At 43.3% G+C, this 25,717-nt stretch overlaps 1 protein-coding gene across 2 annotated transcripts in view; it reads left to right on the top strand.

Annotated features, from left to right (window-relative positions):
• LOC126481412 (inositol 1,4,5-triphosphate receptor associated 2-like) overlaps positions 1-25,717 on the top strand; it is a 700,219-nt gene that overhangs the window by 379,497 nt on the left and 295,005 nt on the right. The gene's annotated exons all lie outside the window — the stretch shown is intronic.

The raw sequence follows: 25,717 nt of genomic DNA, 5'->3' as shown, positions 1-25,717 counted from the left end.
AGAAAATGACCAAGTTGTATTCTCGAAGAAGTTTTAGAGACCCGACTGCATGACGAACTGATAAATGAGGACAGCGGATTTCAGTTAACCAAGGCCTGAGACCCAGTCTTCAGCTTGACCATGGCACAGGGGCACTCCACGCAGACATCCGCTCCCGTCACGACGGCTGAAGAGGACGAAGGAGCGATGTCACCACAAGAGCAGAGATCCGCGTCCGCGGCGTTACTAGAGGCCGAGAGGCTATGGATCGACGGCTACAGACGCCGTGCTTCGTCCCTCTCCCCCCCCCCTCCCCTCCCCCTCCTCGCCCCCTAACACACAAGGTCTGCTCCGGAGGTGCTGACTGGTGATTGCGGGGGGAGGGGGGGGGGGGGAAGGGGGGGGGGGAGGGAACGAGTATATAAAGGCGGTAACTAACAGATTTATCACTACCTTTGTAGTTGTGTTCCCTCTTGCCTGCTACTTCAACTTCTACCGTTAGAGTGTGGTATGGGACTTCAAGTCCCATCGACACACCTTAATCGTATACGCTAATGATGTCATTGTAGTGATGTTGTACGATAGAAAAATTTTACCCTTACACCTAGACAGTAAGACCGCCATCCAGCGGTGACTCTGTACCGCAGCCTACCTCAAAATAAATAAATAAATAAAAATGATACCAGTCGCCGGGAACGTCTGAAGGTGGCAACAAGTCGGCTTGCCGAAACATCCCGCTTTTAAGACGACGCCATCCGACTGAATATCAGAGAACTATTCAAAATATTCGAGATATATTTTGTTGACACCCACCAAATGGTCATTGTAATAAAATAAATCAGAATTCCAACGGAAAGACGTACGTGTTCTTTTTTCCCATTTGCTGTTCGAGAGTGAAATTTTAGAGAACTAGCTTGTTGGTGATTCGATGAACCCTTTGCCAGGCACTTAACTGTGAATTATAGAGCAGATATGTAGATCTATATGTAGATGTACCGATGTAGTCAATTGCAGGAACTGGTTCACAGCAGAGCTTACGATAAGGACACAGAAAATTTGGTAATACAAGAAAATATGTTTAAAGAAAACAGTTGGATTGTGTACATTTACACACATATGGTGAACAATGACGATGTAATGAGGGATGCTGCAATCTCAATAAGCGAACAGGGGATTTCAGGCGTAACTGTTAGCGAATGTTGCTCTGGGACGTTCTGAAAACTGTAAAGTAACACCCCTGGTTAGTGAATTGGACTTCATTAAAAATGTGCAAGGACGCCCTCCAAAATAAAATGACAACGGGATACTAGATTCCTATATGAGACACGAATTAAAAATTATTTTGATTTATTCCAATAAAATGATTGACAAAGGAATGACAACTTGTGCAACATTAATATTATTACAACAACATCATGGACAAAACAAACGGCAACCTGTAGCAACATTAATATAATAGGACACTGCCATACGTAACATAAGGGGGTGTGGGAAAGAGACTGATAATCGTAAATGTGATTTAATTATAATCGCAAAATGCGCAGTGATGGTCGTGATGCTACTTGAAAACAGGAAATGCTACAAAAGGGAATAAGTCTCACTTGTGGTTGGAGTTGAAAGAAAACTGCTGAGTGGTGATAAAATACGAGTCTTCAGAGTGAATCTGGAAGTAACTGCATTACCATAAAATGACTTTAAAGTCCCCAGACATCGTCACGCATCTGCAGCTACCATAATACTGCTGCTGGAGGGTGAAGCGACTGTAGAATCAGTCATTGGTGGAACCAATGACCGACACCAGTGGCCAAGTGTAGTTTGTCCCACAATTTTTCTAAATCTTTGGCACACCAGCTCAGACAGAGCGGCAGCTTGCAGAGTCGACGGTGTAGCGAGGAAGGCTGGCGGCGGAGACCCTCGAACATACAGTGACTTCTGACCAAATGAGAATCAAAAAGAAACCTCGCATTGCCGCATCTTGCCACTCTTTCTGAATTTTGGTTGGCCGGAGCCCGGATCTTCCAACCACAAACCGATAAAACTGCTCCTTTTAAAACACCCCGTGGTCTAGGACAGCCGGCACGGTAGCTCAGCGTGTTCGGTCAGAGGGTTAGCTGCCCTCTGTAGTAAAAAAACTGAGTGAATAGATCAATGATGAACTTGAACGGATGTCAACGGACGTTCGCACCGATAAAATACAGCGAACAAGATGAGATTAACAAAAAAATGGGGGGTGGGGGGGGTAGCGTCTTTGATTCATAATCAAAACGTCTTCTGTCGCGGGTTCGAATCCCGCTGCTACTTAAAATGGAGTAATAATCAGCATTGGCGGCAGAAGACTTCCGGCATAAGAAGTCACCCTCATTCTGCCAACGGCCTTTACAAAGAGGGCGGAGGAGCAGACAGAGGTTCAGGGCACTCTCTTGTCCTAGGGATGGGAAACTGCCCCTAATGTTGGAGAAATCAGCAATTATCAACAGCATGAGGATGCAATGGAAACCACTGCATTAAAAAGACGTAACGTGTATTCACAGGACGTGTGGCCTGTAAGTGAAGAAGTGTCATGATCTCTGCCGCCGGAGTGGCCGTGCGGTTCTAGGCGCTACAGTCTGGAGTCGAGCGCCCGCTACGGTCGCAGGTTCGAATCCTGCCTCGGGCATGGATGTGTGTGATGTCCTTAGATTAGTTAGGTTTAATTAGTTGTAAGTTCTAGGCGACTGAAGACCTCAGAAGTTAAGTCGCGTAGTGCTCAGAGCCATGTGAGCCATTTTTTTTGTCATCATCTCTCCATTGGCAAAAGATAACGGAATAGTCCCCCATTCGGATCTCCGGGAGAGGACTGCCAAGGGGGAGGTTACCATGAGAAAAAGATTGAAAAATTCAATACTCAAAAGAAGGGTAACGTTCTACGAGTCGGAGCGTGGAATGTCGGAAGCTTGAACGTGGTAGGGGAACTAGAAAATCTGAAAAGGGAAATGCAAAGGCTTAGTCTAGATATAGTAGGGGTCAGTGAAGTGAAGTGGAAAGAAGACAAGGATTTCTGGTCAGATCAGTATAGGGTAATATCAACAGCAGCAGAAACTAGTGTAACAGGAGTAGGATTCGTTAGAATATCAAACTAGGGCAGAGAATGTATTTCTGTTAACAGTTCAGTGATAGTGTCGTTCTTATCAGAATCGACAGCAAACCAGCACTGACAACGATAGTTCAGGTTTACACGCCGACGTCACAAGCTGAAGAAGAGATAGAGGAAGTGTATGAGGATATTGAAAGGGCAATTCATTATGTAAAGGGGAATGAAAATCTAATAGTCATGGGGGACTGGAATGCAGCTGTAGTGGAAGGAGTACAAGAAAAGTTTACAGGAGAATATGTGCTTGGGACAAGAAATCAGAGAGGAGAAAGACTAATTGAGTTCTGTAACAAATTTCAGCTAGTAATAGCGAATATCCTGTTCAAGAATCACAAGAGGAGGAGGTATACTTGAAAAGGCTGGTTGATACGGGAAGATTTCAGTTAGATTATATCATAGATTATATCATATTCCAAAATCAGATACTGGATTGTAAGGCGTACCCAGTTAGATTATATCATAGATTATATCATATTCCAAAATCAGATACTGGATTGTAAGGCGTACCCAGTTAGATTAGATCAAAGATTATATCATATTCCAAAATCAGATACTGGATTGTAAGGCGTACCCAGTTAGATTATATCATAGATTATATCATATTCCAAAATCAGATACTGGATTGTAAGGCGTACCCAGTTAGATTATATCATAGATTATATCATATTCCAAAATCAGATACTGGATTTAAAGCGTACCCAGTTACATTATATCATAGATTATATCATATTCCAAAATCAGATACTGGATTGTAAGGCGTACACAGGAGCAGATATAGACTCAGATCACAGCAGTGATGAAGAGTCGGTTGAAGTTTAAGACATTAGTCAGGAAGAATCGATATGCAAAGAAGTGGGATGCGGAAGTACTAAGGAATGACGAGATACGCTACTTGAAACAGCAATAATGAATAGCTCAATAGGCAGTACTGTTGAATAGGAATGGACGTCCCTAAAAATGGCGATAACGGAAGTTGGGAAGGAAACCAAGGTACAAAGAAGGTAACTGCGAAGAAATCATGGGTAACAGAAGAAATATTTCAATTGATCGCCGGCCGATGTGGCCGAGCGGTTCTAGGCGCTTCAGTCCGGAACAGCGCTGCTCCTAAGGTCGTAGGTTCGAATTATGCCTCGGCCATGGATGTGTGTGATGTCCTTAGGTTAGTTAGGTTTAAGTAGTTCTAAGTCTAGGGGACTGATGACCTCAGATGTTAAGTGCCATAGTGCTCAGAGCCATTTGAACTATTTTTTTTCAATTGATCGATGAAAGGAGGAAGTACAAAAATGGTCCGGGAGACTCAGGAATACAGAGATACAAGTCGCTGAGGAATGAAATAAATAGAAAGTGCAGGGAAGCTAAGACGAAAAAGGTGCAGGAAAAATGTGAAGACATAGAAAAAAGAAAAGTTTGTTTGAAAGACAGACTCAGCATACAGGAAAGTCAAAACAACCTTCGGTGACATTAATAGCAAGGATGATAACATTAAGAGTGCAACGGGAATTCCACTGTTAAATGCAGAGGAGAGAGCGGATAGATGGAAAGAATACATTGAAAGCCTCTATGAGGGGGAAGATTTGTCTGATGTGATAGAAGAAGAATCAGGAATCGATTTAGACGAGACAGGGGATCCAGTATTAGAATCTGAATTTAAAAGAGCTTTGGAGGACTTACGGTCAAATAAGGCAGAAGGGATACATAACATTCCATCAGAATTTCTATAATGATTGGGGGGAAGTGGCAACAAAACGACTATTCACGTTGGTGTGTAGTATGTATGAGTCTGGCGACATACCATCTGACTTTCGGAAGAGCATGAACCACACAATGCCGAAGACGGCAAGAGCTGACAAGTGCCACAATTATCGCACAATCAGCTAACACCTCATGCACCCAATATTCAAATGTGTGTGAATTCCGAAGGGACCAAACTGCTGAGGTCATCGGTCCATAGACTTACACACTGCTTAAACTAACTTATGCTAGGAACAACACACACACCCATGGCCGAGGGAGGACTCGAGGCCGGCCACGGTGGCCATGCGGTTCTAGGCGCTGTAGTCCGGAACCGCGCGACTGCTACGGTCGCAGGTTCGAATCCTGCCTCGGGCATGGATGTGTGTGATGTCCTTAGGTTAGTTAGGTTTAAGTAGTTCTAAGTTCTAGGCGACTGAAGACCTCAGATGTTAAGTCCCATTGCTTACAAGAATATAATACAGAAGAATGGAAAAGAAAATTGAGGATACGCTAGATGACGGTCAGTCTGGCTTTAGAAAAAGTAAGGTCACGAGAGAGGCAATTCTGACGTTGCGGTTAATAATGGAAGCATGACTAAAGAAAAATCAAGACACGTCATAGGATTTGTCGACCTTGAAAAAGCGTTCGACAATGTATAATGGTGCAAGGTGTTCGAAATTCTGAAAAAAGTAGGGGTAAGCTATAGGGAGAGACGGGTCATATACAATATGAACTACAGCCAAGAGTTGTAAAATGTTTTCACGAGGAGTCTGCTCCATTGGAGACAGTATATGTGTTTGTACATGAGATGGCCAGACGTCCTAGGGTGGTACCACAGAGAGATGACCCTCGGCCCTCCCTCATCAATCCTTCTGCGAACTGTAATGGGTGGTCGACACTACTGCCCCTTCCACGTACCTTCTCACCGTTCAGAATGCTTTCAACGTTTTCCTGGTTGTACAAGGCGTGCAAATTCGAATTAATAACAAAAGAATAGTGGCGTTATGTTAGTGATTTACCGACAATCACTACTACTGCTGTTTATGACATCCCATGGTGTCGATTAAATATTACGATTAAGTGGATCTTTCATTATGAGTTGGCGTACGTTAAGTGACTGTTTCTGGAAACACGGTCTCAAATCATTACAAAATTACAAAGGTTTTCCAAGCTAATCACGCAGAATGGACCTAAAATGATCAGAAAATTTCAAACAAGTTTATTAACAATTGAGCCACGAACGTTGGCGGAGTTTCTGTTTATTCACGGAATGAGATACTCTGTACAACCCTACATACCTCTTGGGAGAATATGTTTGAAATCTCTTCGCTACGGCGCCGTAGCGTTGCAATGGACAGAAAAAAATGCGAAGGATGTGATCGAGAACACACATCGCAGACTTGATCGTCGCCGTCTGTTGTATGTATATATTGCCAAGAAAATCTTTAGCCATGGGCAGAAAATGCCGTGAAGGACACACTAGAGGCAACTTCCTACAAAAACATATATTACACACAAGCGCCAAAGAAACTGGTATAGGCATGGAGAATCGTTCAACGTAACAAAGTGCAACCCTTCCGCAAATTGCTACAAATTTCAGTGTTGGGCCATCAACAAGTGTGAGCGTGCGAATCATTCAAAGAAATATCATCGATATGGGCTTTTGGAGCCGAAGGCCCACACGTGTAACCTTGAAGACTGCACGACAGTTCTTTACGCTTTGCCTGGGCCCGTCAACACCAACTTCGATGATTGGTAACATGTTGCCTGGTCGGACGAGTCTCGTTTCAAATTGTATGGAGCGGATGAACGTGTACGGGTATGGAGACAACCTCATAAATCCATGGACCCAGCATGTCAGCAGGGAACTGTTCAAGATGGTGGAGGCTCTGTAGTGGTGTGGGGCGTGTGCAGTTGGAGTGATATGGGTCCCCCTGATACGTTTAGATACGACTCTGACCCGTGACAAATACGTAAGTATCCTGTCTAATCACCTGCACCCATTCATGTCCGTTACGCATTGCGACGAACCGACACCCCACACGCAAAGATTTGCTGCAGAGTGTCTCCAGGAACACTCTTCTGAGCTTAAGCTCTTCCGATGGCAACCAATCTCCCCAGGCATGAACGTTATTGAGCGTATCTGGGATGCCTTGCAACGTGCTATTCAGAAGACATGTCCATCCCCTCGTAATCTTACGAATTTATGGACATTCCTGTTGGATTCATGGTGTCAGTTCCCTCCAGCACTACTTCAGACATTAGTCCTATAATTTCACTCCTTAAACAACAACTACCAGATTCATTGTTTATTCAAAACAGGTAAGAGACAATAAACGTGGGCATCTTTTTATAAAATATTACAGATATCTTGCTTCTCAAGCAAGACAGCAGATAGCAATCACCATCAGACTTAAAGAGATGACCCCCAGAGATTTCAAATAAATTACAGTGTGAAGCTGATTTAAAACAATGGCACAATTTTTTTTTAGAAAGAAATTTACAATATGAAGGTAATTTATCAAAAGCATCAGTTCGTTTAGAACCCCCAAAAACCCAACCAGCACAACACGTGACTATAATAACAATTCATATTCAACGAATGTAAAACCCCCTTTTTTTTTAAAGAAAAAACAAACAACACATGAAATAGGTTATATTTATCAAACGGGCAGTCACGTCGGGCTGACCTGGGCAAAAGGTGACTTAACTTAAAATGCCGGAAGCAGCAGTCCAGCCTTCCAAACAACACCTAAACGTCGGGACTCAACCGGGAGTCACTCCCCATTAGACGGCACGCCACAGCTTCTGTGCACCGAAGCGGGACGTGGCGCCGCACCCACGCACCCTAACCTGCAGAAACTGGAACACAAACAGAGCGCAGAAGACACGGCAGACACCAACCAAACATCAATAATTATACGTTAATAAATCGATAAAATACACAAACCAATTACTGTTGAGTGAGTGCATTCAATATGTGCACGTATATAAGAAAGTACATATAAATGAGTAGCTTTACCAGATACAAGTTTTACTAATAAAAGAATAACTGGTTGCAAATTATTTTTTTTTACAGAAATGTACCAGCGACGTCGCTTGATGGCAATAAACCCAGAATCACACACACGCCTTCGTGCTAATCTGCCTTTTAATAGTCATCCAACCAGCGGATTTTAAAGCAAATAGTAACTGCTGGTCTGCATAAGTCTTACAGACTCTACCGGCTGCCAATCGACCAACAAGTACACTCGCTGCAACGCATATCGTTTGACGAAATGAAGGCACCAAAACCATTTACACGTACGATGGAGAGTGTTGTTCGAGATGGTCTCGAAGGATGGGTCTCTCCGAGAAAACAGGCACCGAAGCAATGCGACGAGCAGCTCCCGAAGTTGACATCAGACGGCCCACCACCGTCTTGCAATGTAGACTGGCCGCGCCACCGCTGCCCGAGCCCGCGTGTTCGCTCCGTCGTCCCCTCAAGCACGTCCTAGCGCCTCGAAGAGAGTCCGGCGACCAACTCCACTACCGCAAATATCCGCCGCCAGATCACAACAGGGGCAGAGATCGTAGTACAGCCGGGTAATCGATAGTACTGCCAAAGAGCTGGCGTGCCAGGAAAGGCGCACCACGGCTCACCAGTTTCTTTGGCTTTTCTGTGTAGGTCTGGGCCGGCAGTAGCTAGTGATTAAGCAAAAGCTGTTTATGTGTGAATGATCTCAAAATCCTCCAGTTTGGTATTTGTACAGGCAATACAGTGATCGAAATATTCCTATCAACAGGAATCCTTGGACCACCCCTGCTATCCATGTTGTCTTTTCCTGTAACATTGTGTGTACGAACACCATTTTTGAAGTAGATTAAACCATGAGTGCCGTAACAGTTATTTAAATCCTGTAGAATGACACATACTTTCTTCATCGGATACTGCCGAACCTGAACCCCACTGTAAAAATTCATACAGCCCGTTTTGTAAGGTACTTTGTGCTATTTCTGATTTTTCGCAGTTGTATATTTTCGCCTCCCGTTGACTTTCATTGTTCATTTGTAGCGAATAATAAACTGAAAATATTAAACTGTGATCACTTATACCTTGAGTTTTAGCGACGTTTATCCTGTAAGGTGAAGGAATATGTGGGTTCCATACTGTTGGCTGTACGATTCGCCGAAAATGATCGCGAGTTGAGCGACGTGCACTGCAGTTACAGTTCACGCAAACAGGCGCGTGGGATTAGCCGAACGGTCTCAGGCGCTGCAGTCAGGGACTGTGCGGCTGCTCCCGGCGGAGGTTCGAGTCCTTCCTCGGCCGTGGGTGTGTGTGTTTGTCCTTAGAATAATTTAGGTTAAGTAGTGTGTAAGCTTAGGGACTGATGACCTTAGCAGTTAAGTCCCAAAAGATTTCACATACAGTTGAACAGTTCACGCAAACAAGACGTGAACACCGTAAACAAGATGCGCAGTACATCCCGCTCACTCGATCGCCAGCGTCGTTCCTGTTGCCATCGAGTCAAGTGGAGCACTTTACCAGGACTCTGGAAGAACACATTCGAAGTTGGAGATGTCAAAAGTCCAAAGCAAGTAAAAGGGAAAAGTTCTTCATAGTCAAACACCGAGGTAGTCGCAGGTATCTACCACTTCATGAAGAAAGAAGCTGTGTTAGCTGTTCCATTCAAACTAAAATCCACATTGAAACGAGTGGCCGGAGCTATCGTTCCCTCCCTTTCAGCGAATCCAGACCGAACTAAAAAGACTAGGTAGGTGAATCATCAACACCTCATAAGAAAAGGCACATATCATCTTGGTTAGACCAATTCAGACAATTTAAATGCGCAAGTCAGTCACTGTGTTGTGAATAATTTCTATATCAAAGTGAAAGAAGACCCAGGTCAAACGCAAGTTCATAAAAATTATAGATTTCAATAAATTTTTGAAGGATGTACAAAGACACTTCGTGTAATCTGTCGCACTGTAGGTTTTAGATGGAACAAGACGGCGAATGAACGAAAAGTTCTCCAGGAACAAAGTAGTCTCAGGGTAAAACATATTGCTTCCTTAAAAATGATGCGACATTACTGACTCGAGTGTCGTCCAACAGTCTATATAGACGAGACATATGCTCGCACTTGTCTCACAGCATCGTAACGATGGAATGATAGTCTGTTGGAACCTGTCGCGAAAAGAAACACAATTATCGCCACCCATGGTGGCGCGGAAGGCGATTTTGCAAGGAATGGCTAAGTAAGATTTAAATCTCGCCAGAAAACATGGAATTTTCACAATGATATGGACTACTCAAATTATGAAAGTGGTAAAGGGAAGGTTAGTACCTTACCTAACACTTCATTTTGTCCTCGTGATAGATAAAACGCCACTTGCCCAATAAGAAACTGCTTAGTGCTTCAGCTTCAAACGCCGCGAGGGCAGAATTGATGTCCTGGTTAACAGTAAAGGAAATTTCTTTCTACAGGGACATGCTGTGACCTCAGTTGTATTCACTGTTCAAAATGAACAAACCACGCCATATCACTTATAAAGTAAGACAGTATTTTAACCGAACATGGTTATGTTGTTTTACAATTTCCTCTACGCCACCAAGAATTGAATACTTTACAGCTGACAAGGCAAGAGTCTAGAACGGCGTTTCTAAACGTAATCTGACATTCAGAATTGACACGTTATCAACGTATAACCCTAACACTACTATTGTAATTTAGTATGCTTTTACCTAAATAACAAAACCCCTCTCTCTATGTTGCCACGTATGACCCTCTTACTAAATTTAGTTCAGTTTTCAAATAAAGTACATTATCAGAGGATAGTCCTGTTAATAGGAAAAGATAATCAATAGAGTTAGCCTTTCAACAGGATTTGCCCGTGTGTTGTGTCTCATGGATAAGTAAATCAGACTATTCAATTCTTTTCCTAAGAACTTACCCAACGGTTAGAAAGAAACGCAGTACGAATTATATTATTTTAAAGCTAGGACGACTCAGTTCCAAGTTCATTTAGTTGTTTAAAATATGTACTAACGGTCGACAGCCCATCCAGGCAATGAAACAGTGAAGTACTGGGAAAGCAGAAGAATGAATTTTGCTTACTTTCTTGCTACTGTTTACGCTGCGTCTTCAGATAAATACTACTACGTGTAAACAATGTTGGAGCAGACACTGGAATTACTTGACTACTACACCCTTATACATTAGGTTTTCAAAAGAGAGAAAGCCCAGTAGATAACTTCAAGAAAGCTAAAAAAAAAATTAGGCCTGGAGGAACATTTAGAAAAGCACTTTCCATAAGCAACAAACTTAAATACTAAAATGCTTAGATACATAAGCACACACTTTTTATACTGAACATTTCACTTCAAGAAAACCTCTTTCTTACTGGAATTTACTTTCAAAAGCTACCATTCTTTGAACTAACTCTGTATAATCATTTAACAGATTCTAGTAACTTTGCTTGACTCTGATTGACTTTTACGTAAGCAAACTTTTACTACAACAGTTTGCAATAGTTAAAAAACTTTTAAAACAAAAATAGTTTGATTTCATTTATCTGTAATCTACTAAAACATGGACGTGTTATTACTCTAACTAAAATTTTCATTACGCCTTTCAGTGAAACAAATAAGACTACCTTTCTTTAACTATTTCTCAAGATGAAAATATTTACGAACTCTTTAACTTTATGATGTAGAATTACATTTAAATTCACTCTATACAATTTACACTCTTCCACTACTGAGACGTTATTTCATTACTGCAGGATTTAGTCCCTCAGACATATATCTCATTATTTACACAAAAATAATTTAAATGGTGCATCTTTATATTAACTTGGCACTTCATAAGTCTTTAAAGCAGGAGACACGGATTAATCAAACACCAGGAAGGAGCCCTATATAGGTGTGTGATTAGGATGAAATAACAGGGTGATCCAGTTTCTTTAAAGTTCAAGAATGATTATTTACTAATAAAACACAGTTTAAATTAATAGTTCACGCTGTACAAAAGTAAAATAAAAAATCTTATCTGGTGGCTGTAGGCTTGTGTGCGACGAACAATAATGGCGGCTACAATAACACAGTACGGCCTGCAAGTATCTTGCTGTAGGTCTATAGGCTTAATTTCTCTTCTTGGCTTCGTTCAATTTTAGCTACAGTTGCCCAACAACTCGCAGGTATGACGTAAGCCGTTTGCAGTCTTCGTCCGAGCCAGCTGTGTGCAAATTTCTTTAAATATACAGAAAACATAGTACCAACATACGAAAATCTTAAAGCAAAAAATTATAAAAAATTTAGATGAACCTTAAACAAGTAGAGCTATAAACACTTATAGATAACAAATTGCTTTCTTAACGAAAGAAGACTGGAAGAAACACTGTGAGCACGTAAGTAAAATTGAAGAGCAGTACAATTCAAGTGAAGATTTACTGGACCAAAAGCTGTAGATGATCATAAATGTGGGAATGGTAGTAATAGTCATAGTGACTGAAGCAATATTGATTGCACAAGTAAACTTGAAAATGAATCAATGATATGGCAACAGCAAGAAACGTTGGGTGGAGCGTTTTCTAAATATGTTGTGTGTGTGTGTGTGTGTGTGTGTGTGTGTGTGTGTGTGGAAACAGTGACAATGAGATATCCATGGTATTGTGTCAAACGACGAACTCTATTGTTTGTAGGGCGCAATTGTGTCTACAATTAAAGAACTGCAAACTTCTTAATAGTGACGCTACTGTTCACGACCAAATCGTAAGTTTCACATGGCTATGTTTGTAAAATTACATTTTCTTATCGACGCTCGTGCAGCCTCTTATCCCTGACACTGCTGTACTACTTCCCCTCGCTTGCGCTTCCTTCTCTGCGCATGGAATGGCCTCATCTGTTTGCATGAAGTGTACTGGCTTGCCGAGTTTCCGTGTTTATTTTCGTAATGCGCCGTCGTGTGAAATAGGTTGATCTCAGCCACGGCTGTTGGCTTGCGTTCACTTCCTGGTGTGCGTCCGCGGTTCTCTTCCCTTATTTTTTTGTTCGCTACAGCCGCGTTATTCAAAGTATTCATAGTATTCTGTCTTTCTGATTGTTATGCTATAGTGACGTAACTGTATGAATTTAATTTTTATAGTATTGTGTCGTTATGAACGTTATGCTGCAGTGACGTAGCTGCATGAATTTACTTTTTTACATGCTCTGATATACACTGAAGAAACCAGGTAATTGACATCATGTATCCTGCAGGGCTGCCATAAATCCATAAGAGTACGAGAGGTTAGGTATCTTCTGAACAGCACGTTGCAAGGCATCCCAGATATGCTCAATAATGGGAGTTTGGTGGCCAGCGGAGGGGTTTAAACTCATAAGTACGTTCTTGGAGCCACTCTGTAGCAATTATGGACGTATGGGGGTGTCGCACTCTCCTGCTGCAATTCCCCGAGTCCGTCGGAATACACAAAGGACATGAATGGATGCAAGTGATCAGACAGGATGCTTACGTATTTGTCACGTGTCAGAGTCGTATCTAAACGTATCAGAGGACCCATATCACTCCCACTGCACACGCCCCACACAATTACAGAGCCTCCACCAGCTTGAACAGTCCCCCGCTCACATGCAGGTCCATGGATTCATGAGGTTGTCTCCATACCCGTACAGAGCCTCCACCAGCTTGAACAGTCCCCCGCTCACGTGCAGGTCCATGGATTCATGAGGTTGTCTCCATACCCGTACAAGTCCATCCGCTCGATACAATTTCAAATGAGACACACCCGATCAGGAAAGATGACTCCAGTCATCAACAGTCCAATGTTGGTGTTGTGGGGCCCAGGCGAGACGTAAGGTCATCAAGGGTACACGAGTGGGCCTTCGGCTCCGAAAGCCAATGACGATGATGTTTCGTTGAATGATTTGTACGCTGACACTTGATGACAGCCCAGCATTGAAATCTGCAACAACTTGCGGATGGGTTGCACTTCTGTCACGTTGAACGATTCTCTTCAGTCGTCGTTGGTCCCGTTCTTGCAGTATCTTTTTCCGGCCACAGCGATGTCGGAGATTTGATGTTTTTACCGAATTCTTGATGTTGTGTACATAGTTCCGCCTAGTCAGCGCGTACACAACTTTCCCACTAGAGCGCGCCCTACTAAGCGCAACAGCGCAGGCGCAGCACTCGTCTGTCTCCGCACTACGAGATGGCGCTGCCTTAGAGACGGGCCAAATTCTGCTTCCACCGATCCGCGTATTAATATGTAACGCAGCCAATGAGATTGCTGCTAACATAGAACCTTTTCTCCTCGCGGATCATACTCGCGTGGTGATACCTGAATGCGCGAGGTACTATAACGAGTGTACAGACCTCCGATTAGTCAGTCTGCATTTATCTGCACCTGTCTGTACCAGTCTGCATTAGTCTGCATTTATCTGCACCTGTCTCTACCAGTCTGCATTAGTCTGTACCAGTCTATAGTAAAAAAAAAAAAATGGTTCAAATGGCTCTGAGCACTATGGGACTTAACATCTGTGGTCATCAGTCCCCTAGAACTTAGAACTACTTAAACCTAACTAACCTAAGGACATCACACACATCCATGCCCGAGGCGGGATTCGAACCTGCGACCGTAGCAGTCGCGCGGTTCCGGACTGAGCGCCTAGAACCGCTAGACCACCGCGGCCGGCAGTCTATAGTCAAGTTTCAGTCTTCACCTAATAAGATTATCATATTCCTGTACATAGCCATGAAGATAAATGTATAGACACTTCGTCAAGTATCAGAGATACGTGAGAATGAGATTAACGTACCAAGACCAAAGGAACTTCAGATTGTCAATTGTAAATAGCATCGAGAATCAAGTTAAGTAATGTTTATGCTTATTATTATTTTAATAAATGTGTGTGAAAATTAATCAAGTTCTGTTTAAAGTTGGTACCGTCAATCCGCTTCTCTAAGCGTGGAAGTGGCATTTCTATCGTCTGACCTAACGGCCACGATAAGACCACGAGACATATTGCTGACATTCGCCTACTTCGTTAGAGCGACAAGTCAAATGATCTGATGGTGTGTGTACCGAAGGTCTTACAGTACGCACACCACACTAGATATCCACTGTACACTCGTGAAACGGTCGCACAGGAAAATCCCCACTTCACAGCTATCTCGGAGATACTGTGTCCCATCTCTCGTTCAAGCTCACTTAAATCTTGGTAACGTGCAGTAACCGATCTAACAATTGCGCCAGACACTTGTCTTATATAGGCGTTGCCGAACGCAGCCCCGTATTCTGCCTGTTTACATATCTGTGTATTTGAATACGAATGCCTGTACCAGTTTCTTTGGCGCTTCATTGTATAATCCTAGGCACAAAGGGGAGAAGTGTTTTCAGCCAGACATAGCCACTGTACCTTATATACGGTGACTTTAATCCAAGTAATGCGATGTTTATGAACCAAAATATTGTGATCAGTCGATCAGTAGCATGTTTGTCTGCCTTTCAAGTACTATACAGCACTGATTCTGCGTCTACGCATTTACCGCGGAGGTCCTATAAATGTCTGCCCGATAACGTACCCCATGTTTTCCATTGGGTTCAGATCAAGCAAATTTGGTAGCCAAGACATGAACGTGAGTTCACTGTGATGCTCCTCAAACCACTGCAACACGATTATGGCCTTGTGGCACCGACAGATTTCCTGCTGGAAGATGCCAGCGTCGTCAGTGAAGATATCAAGCAAAAGGGATGCCTCCGCTCCCAATAGTCTTCGTGTAATCCACAGCTCTCACGGTGTCTACGATTACTACCACAGGTCCCATGGGCACTCACATGAGCGTCCCACATTGCGCAACACAGCTTCCATCGGTCTGGCAAGGTGGATTTTTCGACTGGTTTTTTACCTGGTCGATGGTCCGTATATGACTATGAATATGATCTACATCTACATCTACATCTACATCTACATGATTACTCTGCAATTCACATTTAAGTGCTTGGCAGAGGGTTCATCGAACCACAATCATACTATCTCTCTTTCATTCCACTCCCGAATAGCGCGCGGGAAAAACGAACACCTAAACCTTTCTGTTCGAGCTCTGATTTCTCTTATTTTATTTTGGTGATCATTCCTACCTATGTAGGTTGGGCTCAACAAAATATTTTCGCATTCGGAAGAGAAAGTTGGTGACTGAAATTTCGTAAATAGATCTCGCCGCAACGGAAAACGTCTTTGCCTTAGTGACTTCCGTCCCAACTCGCGTATCATATCTGCCACACTCTCTCCCCTATTACGTGATAATACAAAACGAGCTGCCCTTTTTTGCGCGCTTTCGATGTCCACCGTCAATCTCACCTGGTAAGGATTCCACACTGCGCAGCAATATTCTAACAGAGGACGAACGAGTGTAGAGTAAGCTGTCTCTTTAGTGGATTTGTTGCATCTTCTAAGTGTCCTGCCAATGAAACGCAACCTTTGGCTCGCCTTCCCCATTATATTATCTATGTGGTCTTTCCAAGTGAAGTTGTTCGTAATTTAAACACCCAGGTACTTAGTTGAATTGACAGCCTTGAGAATTGTACTATTTATCGAGTAATGGAATTCCAACGGCTTTCTTTTGGAACTCATGTGGATCACCTCACACTTTTCGTTATTTAGCGTCAACTGCCACCTGCCACACCATACAGCAATCTTTTCTAAATCGCTTTGCAACTGATACTGGTCTTCGGATGACCTTACTAGACGGTAAATTACACAATTATCATCTACGAACAACCTAAGCGAACTGCTCAGATTGTCACCCAGGTCATTTATATAGATCAAGAACAGCAGAGGACCCAGGACGCTTCCCTGGGGAACACCTGATATCACTTCAGTTTTACTCGATGATTTGCCGTCTATTACTACGAACTGCGACCTTCCTGACAGGAAATCACAAATCCAGTCGCACAACTGAGACGATACCCCATAGGCCCGCAGCTTTGATTAGAAGTCGCTTGTGAGGAACGGTGTCAAAAGCTTTCCGAAAATCTAGAAATACGGAATCAGCTTGAGATCCCCTGTCGATAGCGGCCATTACTTCGTGCGAATAAAGAGCTAGCTGCGTTGCACAAGAACGATGTTTTCTGAAACCATGCTGATCACGTATCAATAGATCGTTCCCTTCGAGGTAATTCATAATGTTTGAGTACAGTATATGCTCCAAAACCCTACTGCAAACCGACATCAATGATAAACGTCTGTAGTTCGATGGATTACTCCTACTACGCTTCTTAAACACTGGTGCTACCTGCGCAATTTTCCAATGTGTAGGTACAGATCTATCAGTGAGCGAGTGGTTGTATACGATCTAACAGGAATCACGAGTGATTCGACCGGGCGACACGTTTCTGTTATTCCACTGTCCAATCTCGATGATCCCGTGGTCACAGCAGTCGTAACTGACGATGTCGCTGGGTCAGCCTGGCAGCGCGTAGGGTTCGGCTGCTGCAGAGCCACATGTTAAGTAACGTGTGCTGAACAGTGTTGTTTGCACCAGTGCTGACCATCTGCCACAGATCACCGCCTATCCTGCTTTATAGAGCGGGCAAGGTTCTGATATTTGTCTTCTGTGGCGAGGTGTGGATGACTAACATCTAGTTACCTACTCGTGGTTTCGTGCTGCTTCAACCGCTTCCCGTATATGGTCATGACAGCAGTACGGGAACAGCTGACCAGCTTCGCCGTTTCCGACATGCTCAGTCTAAGGCGCCGAGCCATAACAACCTTCGCTTTGACAAAGTCACTTACGTCTGTGCATTTCGCCATGTGGTCGCTAGAATAAATTACCTATTCGTCTCTGCTCATCTTAACTTTCCTTAAAGCGCCACGTTCTCTATACGCGACTAGGCAGCATTCGATCTCTCGACGGGCAGCTGTCACAAAGTTTTGTTCATCAGTGTACGGGGGTGTGTGAAGGTCCAGTCGTACATGAGATATAACTGGAAGAGATAACTGGAGACCACGCGTTTGTGCTACCTAATGACGGAAAACCCACCATATCTGTACTGAATGTTAGGTATTTAAGTGCAAATGGTTCAAATGGCTCTGAGCACTGTGGGATTAACTGCTGAGGTTATCAGTCCCCTAGAACTTAGAACTACTTAAACCTAACTAACGTAAGGACAAAACACACACCCATGCGCGAGGCAGGATTCGAACCAGCGACCGCAGCGGTCGCGCGGTCCAAGACTGTAGCGCCTAGAACCGCCGGCATTTAAGTGCAGATATTATGCTTATTGGTACCTAAATATGTACTCCCTTCAGCGTCTCAGTTGTTTTTCTTTTTCTTTTTCTGTGTGTCTAACACTCTTCTCGCGAATACGCCACATAATAGCTACCTGATGTTTTATGCACAGTCGTAAGTGAACCAGTTACTGACCTACGCCTGTCAGTATAAACTAATCGTTTTGTGTCCACGCGTCCACACTTCAACCCCTAACCTGCCGCCCAGGACAAAGTAAGCATTAATGGCTTGCTCTTGCTACGTGTACTTGGAGGAGGTACTAACTGTCCTAAAAACATACTACTCCTAATAGCTATAATTATTAGTCTGCAAGTGAAATGAATACTTATTTGATGTTGTTTACTACACTGTACTCAATCACTTAGACCCCCTCCCCCCCCCCCCCCCCCGCCCCCACACCCTATATAATACAGAGAATTGATGACGGTAGAAGTGGCTATAGCCCAATTGAAAGTTCATAATGACACTTTGGTGTCAAATCATCTCTCATCTAAATCAAAGTACAAATAACTGCAGCTTCAGACAATGTAGTACAGATAAGTGGGAAATGGAGAGCAACAGAGGCGCAATGGGAACAACCCAAAACATGCACGCAGCATCTAATTTATGAGATCGTAACATGTCACGAGATTGCTCACGAAACTTTCCCCATCAAGAAATTATCGAGGAAAGCAAAGGAAACGGCGGGGTCAGGGATTTTCTCTGCCTCGTGATGACTGGGTGTTGTGTGATGTCCTTAGGTTAGTTAGGTTTAGGTAGTTCTAAGTTCTAGGGGACTGATGACCATAGATGTTAAGTCCCACAGTGCTCAGAGCCATTTGAACCATTTGAACCAAAGCAAAGGAAAATCCAAGCACTTGGTGGGATGCAGTATGTTCGAGAACTGTAGTGCCAAGAAGAAAAAGTATTGAGAGAATATAGTGAAAAACGGTCACTCGTTGAATTCTTACAATACGATAACATAGAGTCCTAAGTGAAGCTTTTGTTGGAAACAACACGAACGACATTTAGAAGTTACTAACGCCACAGATATATGGAAATGCATTTAAGATCTTCGGCGTACGAACGAAGGAACAATCAATTTTAAAATGGATGGATCACTCAACACATTCCTAGATAAAATAGTGCTTCTGTCGGTATCGTCGGAATCACTGAGTGCTCCACTGGAAGTGTAAAACCACTTCCTCTGCTCATTGTTCGTAAAGGAAGAAATTTTGATTGCCACCATTCTCACAGCGAATACTTCTTCACAAGTAGACTCTACTTGTTTCGCAATCCTAAGGAGTTCGTTAGAAATCCCAGAAGAGTGTCTGCTGGGATTTTGTAATAGAATACAGTCATGCGACTCATTTCCGGAAAACTGAACTGAAGAGATAATCATACCAATTCTGAAACGTGGGAAGAATCTTGCGTCTGCCATCCCCTACAGAAACGTACCATGGCGCCATGTATTGCGAAATCTTTCGCACAATTCATAAAAAAAATGTAACTGAGTGGTATCTCGGAATAACAACATACCACTAGCAAATCAAAATGATTTCCGAAAAGATTGCTTTACATTAGGCAATTTTACGCCTCTTACTTTAGAAAAGAAAAAAAAAATAGAAAAGGGTGCTTTACAGCCACGGTTGTGCATAATGAAGGGGCATACGAGATTGTTACGATACCCATATTATCTCAGAGATAGAGATTGGATTGTCCTGCAACTTCTTTTATAACATAGGCAAATTTTTCCATAAAATAACTGAACTCATACACGTAAAAAATAAAACTGTAGGCCTTATCTTGGACGAGGCATATTGCGTATGTCTTCAGAAATGTCCAACTTTTTGTCAACATGATGCCAGTTGGATACAAGAGCATGTGGGGATCAGACACAGTATTCTCCTGTTAACAGCTTATACTCGAATCTAATGAAATGTAGATTCCATTATGTTTGCATGTTGTTGGGCAGAGGCAACAAGAAAACAATGTTGAAAGAAGAAAAAGATCTAGTTTATTTGCGTCACGACTTTTCTAAGAACTGTACTTTCCTCGTCAACATAAGCGTTCTTTGTGGAAGACACAGAAATTCCCACCCCATACGGTAGAAACTAAAGACGGGAATATTCTTCGGCTTCAGATATCTCGCCAATCTGAAGCTATCTTTAGTGTTTCCTCTAAATATGATGGTTGCTCACATGTCTTTAATCTAGAGTCCCATCACATTTTCCAAGAGTCAGTGACAACGATGATCTTTTCATTCAGAACAACACATAATAAAATAAATACGCTTACTTTCAGTCTGTCGATCGCTGTTTTACTTTCTCAAAAGTACCGATTTTGGGCAGTTTCTGCCATCTGTAGGTCCGTTAAAAAACGTAGAAGTAAATGAGAGTTGGGTTCCAATCGCATATTTACAATATTATAAAGCTAGAAGAATTTTTGTTTATAATACAAATATTGTAACACCATTCTCGTAGTTGCAGAGTAACCAGGAAACATTATCAATTTCAATGCCATATACTAAAACCACACTATTATGCTGTCGCTTTGTATTAAAATTTAAATGAAACTTTATTGATGTGAAAAATCTATAGTTTCAATGAGTACCCTCAACAAATAATGGATTAAAATAAGTGAAATAATTCAAACATAGACCATTCCCGAGCATTTGTACTAACAAATATCAAAAATGGTCACCCATGTCCCCTTGCAGGTTGTCTATCTAATGGCTTCCAGGGGCATCAAAAATTAGATTTTCAGTGTATCATTTATATCTAGCGAATTTAAAAATTTAAAATGCTGTCATAATCTACTCATTAAGAGGTTTAATCTCATGTTAAAAGTTAAATACAAAAAGTTAAGTGTTAAAGCTAGGAACTGTGTGCACGTCTTGAGGCACTGTATATCACGGCTGCAAACTACCCACACTGTTCATCTAGTATTTGAGAAATAGAGCAGTTAGCGATTTGTAACGAATTTTACACATAACTTTAACACTTTTCTAAACTTTTTCTGACGTAATAATGAAAGAAAAAAGTTTATCGGTTTCTACATTTTTCGCTGTTCATGAGGTAAAAACTTGAGCATCAGCATGACGGTTCAATATATTAGTTTGTTACTGCAATGTCCATTCGCAACACATTTACACATTCTGCAGACGGTATTCACGTATACACCTGGACGTACCTGCAAAATTATATCGTCCGACACATAACTCAGGAAATGCACATATACAGGTGGCGGTATTACCGCGTATACAAGGTACAGAAGGGCAATTCATTGGTGGAGCTCTCATCTGTTCTAAGGTGATTCATGTGAGAACGCCAACGACATGGTTATGGTCGCACGACGGAAATTGCCAAACTTTGTGTTTTGATTGGCAGGAGAGCCAACACCGTGTTACTAGAAGGAGGCCGAAAGGCACGCGTTTTAGCTCACGCAGGCTGGCGTGAGGTCTGGAACAGGACAAGGAAATTAGAATTTAGAAAAAACGGACGTAGCTGGTTGAATACTTAACTTTAATCCATTAATGATGAGTGTCGCTCTTGACTGTACATTATTCAGTATCAATAGTAACTGGTAATGGCGCCTTGCTAGGTCGTCGCAAATGACGTAGCTGAAGGCTATGCTAACTATCGTCTCGGCAAATGAGAGCGTAATTTGTCAGCGAACCATCGCTAGGAAAGTCGGTTGTACAACTGGGGCGAGTGCTAGGAAGTCTCTCTAGACCTGCCGTGTGGCGGCGCTCGGTCTGCTATCACTGATAGTGGCGACACGCGGGTCCGACGTATACTACCGGACCGCGGCCGATTTAAAGGCTACCACCTTCCAAGTGTGGTGTCTGGCGGTGACACCACACTTTGAAGTTGGAATGGTAGTTTGAGCAAGACGCATCGGACATTCCGTTTCGCAAATCGTTAGGGAATTCAATATTCCGAGATCCACAGTGTCAAGAGTGTGCCCAGAATAGCAAATTTCAGGCATTACCTCTTAGCGTAGACAACGCAGTGGCCGACTGCCTTCACGTAACGACCGAGAGCAGCGGCGTTTGCTTGGAGTTGTCAGTGCGAACAGACAAGCAACGTTGCGTGAAATATGCTCAGAAATCAATGTAGAAAGTACGGCGGACAGTTCGGCGAAATGCGGCGTTACTAGGCTGTGGCAGCAGACGACGGACACGAGTGCCTTCTGTAACGGCGTGACATCGCCAGCAGCGGCTCTCCTGGGCTCGTGACCATATCTGCCGGACCTTAGACGACTGAAAACGATGGTCTGGTCATATGAGCCCCCATTTATTGGTAGAGGCTGATGGTGGGGTTCGAGTGTCGCGCAGACGACACGAAGCCATCGACGTAAGTTGTCAACAACGCACTGTGCAAGCCGGTGGTGTCGGCTCCATAATGGTGTGGGCTGCTTTCACATGCAACGGAGCGTATCACTGTAGGACCGCTGCTATTGACAATATATACAAATGACCTTGTGGATAACATCAGACGTTCACTGAGGCTTTTTGCGGGTGATGCTGTAGTGTATCGAGAGGTTGTAACAATGGAAGATTGTAGTGAAATGCAGGAGGATCTGCAACGAATTGACACATGGTGCACGGAATGGCAATTGAATCTCAATGCAGACAAGTGTAATACGCTTCGAATACAAAGAAGGAAAGATCCTTTATCATTTAGCTACAATATAGCAGGTCAGCAACTGGAAGCAGTTAATTGCATAAATTATCTGGGTGTAGGCATTAGGAGTGATCTAAAATGGAATGATCGTATAAAATTAATCGTCGGTAAAGCAAATGCCACACTCTGATTCATTGGAAGAATCCTAACGAAATGCAGTCCGAAAACAAAGGAAGTAGGTTACTGTACACTTGTTCGCGCACTGCTTGAATACTGCTCACCGGTGTGGAATCCGTACCAGGTGGGGTTGATAGAAGAGATAGAGAAGATCCAACGGAGAGCAGCGCGCTTCGTTACAGGATCATTTAGTAATAGTGAAAGCGTTACGGAGATGATAGATAAACTCCAGTGGAAAACTCTGCAAAAAAAGACGCTCAGTATTTCGGTACGGGCTTTTGTTGAAGTTTCGAAAACATACCTTCACCGAGGAGTCAAGCAGTATATTGCTCCCTCCTACGTATATCTCGCGAAGAGACCATGAGGATAAAATCAGAGATATTAGAGCCCACACAGAGGCATACCGACAATTTTTCTTTCCACGAACAATACGAGACTGGAATAGAAGGGAGAACCGATAGAGGTACTCAAGGGACTCTCGCCAGACTGTCAGGTGGCTTGCGGAATATAGATGTAAATGTAGATGTAGATTGGAAATGGTTATGTTCGGCTACTTTGAGACTTTCATGGATTTCAAGTATGCAAAGGATGATAGAATTTTTGTGGATTACAATACACCATGTCACTGGGCCACAATCGTTCGCGATTGGTTTGAAGGACATTCTGGACAATTTGAATGAGTTCGACACCCAACGGGAGGTCAGTTCGTGCACATTCGCACTTATCGACGGCTATAGACGCTGCATGGCTCAGTGTTTCTACAGGGGACTTGTTGAGTCGATGCCACGTCCAATTGCTGCACTAAGCCGGGAAAACGAGGGTTCGACACGATAGTGGGAGGTATCCCGTGACTGTCACCTCAGTGTATTTACCACACGGCTAACCAAGTCTACAGGACTGGTTTTCAGACTGCGCTGCAGGATTTGCATTGTTAGTTAACGCTAGTGTCGTGACTAGCCGTTAGGCGCCGGTGCTGGTGCGGTGCGGCGGCGTACGATTGTTTGGATTTCATAGGAATCGACGAAATATCCTTGTTGGGCTCCGAGAAAGAAGGTGAGTTCTGAACGAAGGAAATCAGTCGTCATAGTAATTAATCATAAATAAAGACAACTGTAACACTTCTGATATATTTGTCTTTTTTGGCAAATTTGTCTTGGTGTCGTTGGCGACATCACTAGTAAGTTATCTACCTTTTATTCAACCGGTATTTTCTGTCTTCCGCACTATGTTCCTTGATGTTGCTTCTGCTAGCCTTTGTGAATATACTTGCTATGGCGGTTGAGGTTAAACTTTTGTTGTTTCTTCGAGGCGGTGGTGCCTCTTTCGCATCAAATTAAGTTACGAGCTTAGATACAAAATGTCGGAAAGGAAGTCGGTGTTAAATGATGTGCGCATGATGCGTGAAAAACTAGCTTATGGCTCAAGTTAGATGGTTTAGAGTGGGCTCATCCAAGAATTGCGCCCGGCGGGCGCGCCCGCGACCCGCGGACGCAGGACTGTGTAGTTCAGCGCCCCGTCCGCGACCGTGTGTCCCTAGTGTCGGCATAGGAGCAAGCGGGAGAGAGAGAGAGAGAGAGAGAGAGAGAGAGAGAGAGAGAGAGAGACCGCACAGCACTGCTCTGCGCTGGACTGTCCCGCCGTCAGATCTAACGTAAACAAAATATTCTATTTTAGAATTAATTTTATGTAAGGGATATAGAGTCTCACTCTTACTGTTAGTAGTTACAAGTAAGTATTTTTTGTTATACTTCGTGCTACAATTTTTTGTATCCCTTTTCAGAGTTTAGAAATCTGATCCTTGGTTTGCTGTTTTGTACGTAATAATTTTAACTGACAAAGTTTGAAAACTTATTAAAATAGAATTAAGGTTATAAAGCTCTTTTATTGTTACAGTCAACATTGTTAACGAAGACAATTAACATTTTACACGTTTTTCTTTTTCGAGGAAACGATTTTGTCTAGGCTTGGTACAATACTTCGTGAGACTGCTAACCGCAAAGAATTGGTCCCATATTTATTACCAAGGAATGAACGGTTCTTAGTTTTAGGAAGTTACATATATGAAAGCGGTCCTTCAGGCGGATATGGCACTGTAGGTCAATCAGCTGTAGTTGAAGCACTTGTGAGACGTCTTCTGCCCGAAGGGAAAACGGGCGGACAAATATGTCTATCGGCTGGCGTTCGGGCGGTCTGCACGGCCAGCTAAGCGGCACGGCTCCGCCACTGCAGCAACATAACGAACTCGCCCGGGGCGCTTGCCGCGGGCGAACGCGGCCGCTAGCGTCCCAGGGGCACAGTTTGGACGAACTTGGTCGGGGTCGGGTGTTGAGGCCGGGAGGGGGGGGGGGGGGGGAGGAGGGGGGATTGTGAGGGAGAGTGGAGGCGGTTTTGTTACTGATGAAATATACACTACTGGCCATTAAAATTGCTACACCACGAAGATAACGTGCTACAGACGCGAAATTTAACCGACAGGAAGAAGATGCTGTGATATGCAGATGATTAGCTTTTCAGAGCATTCACACAAGATTGGCGCCGGTGGCGACACCTACAACGTGCTGACATGAGGAAAGTTTCCAAGCGATTTCTCATACACAAAAACCAATTGACCGGCGTTGCCTGGTGAAACGTTGTTGTGATGCCTCGTGTAAGCAGGAGAAATGCGTACCATCACGTTTCCGACTTTAACAAAGGTCGGATTGTAGCCTATCACAATTGCAGTTTATCGTATCGCGGCATTGCTGCGCGCGTTGGTCGAGATCCAATGACTGTCAGCAGAATACGGAATCGGTGGGTTCAGGAGGGTAATACGGAACGCC

Source organism: Schistocerca serialis, chromosome 5, assembly GCF_023864345.2.
Source record: "Schistocerca serialis cubense isolate TAMUIC-IGC-003099 chromosome 5, iqSchSeri2.2, whole genome shotgun sequence".
NCBI lineage: Eukaryota > Metazoa > Arthropoda > Insecta > Orthoptera > Acrididae > Schistocerca > Schistocerca serialis.
This window is presented reverse-complemented; position numbering and strand designations above follow the sequence as displayed.